General features: G+C 32.6%; 1 non-coding gene across 1 annotated transcript; it reads left to right on the forward strand.

Annotated features, from left to right (window-relative positions):
- The first annotated feature begins 121 nt into the window (after positions 1–121).
- Positions 122–193, forward strand: TRNAR-UCU (transfer RNA arginine (anticodon UCU)). The gene has a single exon. It is a non-coding gene; the product is annotated as a tRNA-Arg (tRNA).
- Positions 194–6,000: the final 5,807 nt, after the last annotated feature.

A 6,000-nucleotide genomic window follows, 5' to 3' on the forward strand; every position in this document is an offset into this window, starting at 1 on the left:
ATTCTAAATATTTGATTTATTTTATTTTTATAATTTCTAGAATTCTTTATATTTGTTTGATTCTTTAATCTTTTTAATAAGGTTTAGTTAAAAAGGTTAAAGAATCAAATATAAAATAGAAGCGTCCATTGTCTAATGGATAGGACAGAGGTCTTCTAAACCTTAGGTATAGGTTCAAATCCTATTGGACGCAAGTTGTTTGCATATCTAATTTCAACCTTGTCCTTCTATTTTTTTTGATTTATTACATTTTGATTCGAATTCATTATATATAATATTCAAATGAAATAAAAACATATTAAAAGATACTAATTATAAAAATTGGAAAATTGAATTACAAAATTATTTAATGATTCATCAATTTTTTTCTACTTGTTCCTGGAATAAAAAGAGTTCCATCTGTTCTTTAATAGCGTCCTTTAAAAGGGCTTCTGCTTCCCCAGTGAATGTCTTGGTAGAAGATATGATTTCTTTGAATTGAGGTTTATTCGTCTTTAAGTAAGCACGTAACTCAACAAGAAATTTCCTTACCTGTCCAATTTCTAATGAATCAAGATAACCATTCGTTCCGGTATAAATAGTTACTATCTGTTCTTCCACAGTAAGAGGAGCTGATTGGGATTGTTTAAGCAACTCGCGCAATCGTTGACCTCTTGCTAATTGATTTTGAGTAGCTTTATCTAGATCAGAAGCGAATTGTGCAAAAGCTTCTAATTCTGCGAATTGTGCTAATTCCAATTTTAATTTACCAGCTACTTGTTTCATGGCTTTGATTTGAGCCGCCGATCCAACTCTGGAAACTGAAATACCAACATTAATAGCGGGTCTTATTCCAGCATTGAATAGATCGGCCGATAAGAATATTTGGCCATCTGTAATGGAAATTACATTCGTAGGAATATAAGCTGAAACATCTCCCGATTGAGTTTCAACTATTGGTAAAGCAGTCATACTTCCTTCGCCTAACTGAGAACTTAATTTAGCGGCTCTTTCCAAAAGACGCGAATGTAAATAAAAAACATCCCCTGGATAAGCTTCGCGACCTGGTGGTCTTCGTAATAGAAGAGACATTTGCCGATAAGCCTGTGCTTGTTTGGAGAGATCGTCATAAATGATTAAAGTGTGACGTTCACGGTACATAAAATATTCAGCCAGAGCTGCTCCTGTATAAGGCGCGAGGTATTGTAATGTAGCTGGAGAATCCGCTGTTTCAGCTACTACAATAGTGTATTCCATTGCTCCTCTTTCTTGTAAGGTAGTCACCACTTGAGCCACAGAAGATGCTTTTTGACCAACAGCTACATAAACACATATTACATTTTGTCCCTGTTGATTGAGAATTGTATCTGTGGCTACTGCTGTTTTACCTGTTTGTCTATCTCCAATAATTAATTCTCGCTGGCCCCGTCCTATGGGGATCATCGAATCAATAGCAATAAGTCCTGTTTGGAGAGGCTCATATACCGAACGTCTTGAAATAATACCGGGAGCGGGAGATTCTATTAATCGAGATTCCGAAGCTGAAATTTCTCCTCGACCGTCAATTGGTTTAGCCAGGGCATTTATAACACGACTCAAATAAGCTTCACTTACAGGTATCTGAGCAATTCTTCCTGTTGCTTTTACTGAACTTCCCTCTTGTATCAGCAAACCATCACCCATTAATACAACACCAACATTTTTTGATTCCAAATTCAAAGCAATGCCTATAGTACCTTCTTCAAATTCCACCAATTCACCCGCCATTACTTCATCAAGACCATAAATACGAGCAATACCATCGCCTACTTGAAGTACGGTACCAGTATTTACAATTTTTACTTCTGTATTATATTGCTCAATGCGTTCACGGATAATTTTACTAATTTCATCTGCACGAATGGTTACCATGAAAATATCTTAAATTTATTTTTTATAAGAAAAAAATGATGCCTATACTCTATTGTATAATAGAAAGCCTAATCAGTTATTTTTTTATTTCATCATCCCAAACATGCCAATATTAGCACTAACAGTACGTAAATGTAACTCGTTGTTCAAGCAACTATTTAGAGTTCCTAGAGCTCCCTGTAAGGCTTGTTGTAAAACCCGCTGTCGAACTTGATTAATAACTCTTTGTTGTTCAAAATCAATAGCTTCGTTTTTGTAATTTTCTAATTGTTCCAAAGTCGTATAAATTGAATTAATTAAATTCAATTTTTCTCGTTTGATCTCAGAATAGCCATTCACCCGAAACAGATCTGCTTCTGTTTCAACTTTCCTTAAGCGGGCCTGGGCTTTTTCGAGCTGTTCAATGGCGTTTTCCTGTAATTCTTCTGAGTTTCGAATAGTTCTCCAGATTTTCTGTTTTCGATTATCTAATAAATCACGTAATGAAAGTAGACTCTCTTTCCATCCATTTCAAAATGTCTATGATCTCTTCCCGAACCAAACATGAATCTTTCGATTCATTTGGCTCTCACACTCAATTACTTATCGGAAATTTACCAATTTTTTATGTAATGAGCCTATCCTCTCTTCTCTATTCAAAGTGAAAACAATTACCAATATAAGACTAGAATATTCGGAGGACTCTTTTGACCAAACAAATATATGTCAACAAAGTTGTTTTTTTATTCAAATCCAAAGACTTCTTTTGAATTTATACATAGGTCATCCATCGATTACGCATCGTACAAAGGGGAGGTTTAAATTCACCCGTTTTTTATTTCTCGCCATAAATAGGATTCAAGCCATTTTTTTTATCGACATGAGTGTTTTATATCGAAAAAAAATCGAATAATTTTTTTGAAACCGTTTCCTTTCTGTATTAATATAGCGGTAGAAAGAGTACTACACTGCGTATAGACTTCAAACTCTTTTTAACCATGGTAATAGTCCAAAATTTTTGGTAAATAGAGAATCAAAGTGGATTACCAATAAAGCGCGAAATGCTATGGTTCTTTAAGATTTTTCTTAATTTATTCAAAAAAGAAAATGAATTCAGAAGTAATTCGCGGGATTCTGCACATTTTCTTAATTCTAACTAAACTAAAAAGTGCAGTTTGGTTAAATCCAATTTATTCTTTGAAATAAACAACTCGCACACACTCCCTTTCCAAAAAAAACCAGTAGACCTAACACTACACTAAGATTTATTGGATTTGTTGCTAAAATATCGGTATTAAACACGAAACTTCCGGCGGATGGCCAGGAGCCCAAACAAAGGAAAGAATCGGTTATATTTTTCATATGATCTCATCTCCTCTTATGAATAGACTAATTATCTTTCTAATATTCCTATTAGATAGATAATATAATAATCTAATTGGAATATATAATTATAGAATTTGATATAATTTGGATTGGTCAATCAATTGGAAGATTCCCTAAAAGAATGATACTTCTTAGAATTAGATACCAGTTCTTTTATCAATTGCAAAATCTATCTAGTTTGAACACTTTCAAAAAATTATCTTAAAAGAAATAAAATAAAAGAGGGGTTCATTGGACTAAACAAAAAGAAGAAAGAGGGTGAATAAGTATGTGAATACCTTTCAATTAGTCCTTCTCCTGTGTTCTTATCCGAACAGATAAAGAATTGTAGGAGTGAATTATTAATATAATTCGAAAAAGGAAGTCCACATATGTATTTTTATCTTTTTAGGATTAAACAAAAGGATTAGCAAATAAAAGTGCTAATGCTACAACCAGCCCGTAAATTGTTAAAGCTTCCATAAAAGCCAGACTAAGTAATAAAGTACCCCGTATTTTTCCCTCTGCCTCTGGTTGTCGTGCAATCCCCTCTACAGCTTGCCCTGCGGCAGTGCCTTGACCAACCCCAGGTCCAATAGAAGCAAGCCCTACGGCCAATCCAGCAGCAATAACAGAAGCGGCAGAAATAATTGGATTCATGAGAATTTCCTCGTAACCTACATATAAAAGAAAGAAATAGTTAATGATATAATCGACTAATAAATTCTGACTTCATTTTTCAATTACCAAGACTTTTTCAGTTAAAGTAATTAATAAAAATAAGAATTAAAAATTGAAAATAATAGTTATTAAACGAATTACTTCGAGATTTCTTTTTTCGTCTCGAACTACATAGTTTTGGGGGTGAATCTGTATAATCTTTGTTCTTCTCTTACCTTAATTTTGGAATCATTCTTTGAATTCTTCGTTTTTTTATACAATTTCTTTAGTTTTTTAATTTTCAATTCACAATTAGAGCTGAAACGCAAGGACTTTGCTTTTCTATCCCTATAGAAATTGACAGTAATAGCGAGGCCTTTTTTATATAGAAAAGATTAGTTATTTCAGATATATGGTTAGTTCATATAAAACTAGTTCATCTATAATATCATATCACATATACATAGGTTTCTTCTATGCTGTAAACTAATTTTCTTTGTGTTTTAGATTCAATCGAAATTGAAATTCATTCTTTGAAACCTAAAAAACCTTGACTGATCCCCTCACTTCTATTTTTTTTATCATGTTTTTTTTTAAGCTCCCCTTCCCTCTTTTCTTATTCTCTTATCCCATATGGATACAATCAATCTAAATAAATTCATTCGATTTCATTAATGTTTCAAAGAAATATAGGAAATTGGGTGATCTAAATGTTTTTAATTATCTTTTGATCAATTGTTGAATTAAATGTGAATCAAACGAGAATCTACTAACATTCTATATAGTATCTTTTTATCACACATTGTAAACGTAAATATCATACAGAATTCTAATTCTAGCTATTCATTTTTTTTGAATATCCAAACTAATATATACTAATCGAATAGATCTATCTATATCTATCTATATATCTATAGATAGATGTTTATTTTGTAGATTCTATTGAGCCACAATATATGTGTGGCAAGCTAAACAAAAAAGACTATTTTTGAGAAAACTAGTCAATGATGGCCTTCAATGGATTCACCTATATAAGCCGCAGCTAAAGTAGCAAAAATGAGAGCTTGAATACCGCTTGTGAATAATCCAAGGAACATGACAGGTATAGGAACTACTAAAGGTACTAAAGAAACAAGAACAACAACTACTAATTCATCAGCTAATATATTTCCGAAAAGTCGAAAACTAAGGGATAAGGGTTTTGTGAAATCTTCTAATATGTTAATCGGTAAAAGGATTGGAGTTGGTTGGATGTATTTACTAAAATAAGCTAATCCTTTTTTTGAAAGACCCGCATAGAAATATGCAACTGATGTAAGTAAAGCTAATGCAACGGTAGTATTTATATCATTTGTGGGTGCAGCTAACTCCCCATGAGGTAATTGGATGATTTTCCAAGGTAAAAGAGCCCCTGACCAATTAGAAACAAAAATAAATAGAAACAAAGTTCCAATAAAAGGAACCCACGGACCATATTCTTCTCCAATCTGAGTTTTGCTCACGTCTCGAATGAATTCAAGAACATATTCAAATAAATTCTGACCGAAAGTGGGAATGGTTTGCAGATTTCGAATAACTAGAATGGCTGAAACCAATAAGATAGCAATTACAACCCAAGAAGTAATAAGTACTTGGGCATGTACTAGGAAACCCCCTATTTGCCAATAGAAATGTTGACCTACTTCCACAGCAGATATATCGTATAATCTTTTTAATGTGTTGATAGAGCATAATAAAACATTCATATTGTCCTGTCCTCTAAAAAAAGAAGTTGAAAAAAGGGAATTATTTTTATTCAAACATCTCCTTTCCCTTTTGATTTGTCTACTTTCATTTTTGATTTTGAATACCGATACTAATTACATAAAATTTTTGTTTGTTTTCTATTTTCATTTTTGTGCAATTTCTTACTAGTATAGTAAGCGATTCCATAAATCTATGAACCCCTCGAAGCAAATTCAAGAATTTTTTATCTTATTATTAATCAAGAATTTCGTATATATCTAGACCGACCCTCACAAATTGCAAAAACTAATTTGTTAAGAATTAATCGAATTGAGGCTATAGCATCATCATTAGCTGGAATTGAAATATCAGCGAGGTCCG

The sequence above is a fragment of the Vigna unguiculata genome, unplaced genomic scaffold (genome assembly GCF_037176805.1).
Source record: "Vigna unguiculata cultivar grain cowpea cultivar isolate G323 ecotype 2 unplaced genomic scaffold, ASM3717680v1 ptg000367l, whole genome shotgun sequence".
Lineage (NCBI taxonomy): Eukaryota > Viridiplantae > Streptophyta > Magnoliopsida > Fabales > Fabaceae > Vigna > Vigna unguiculata.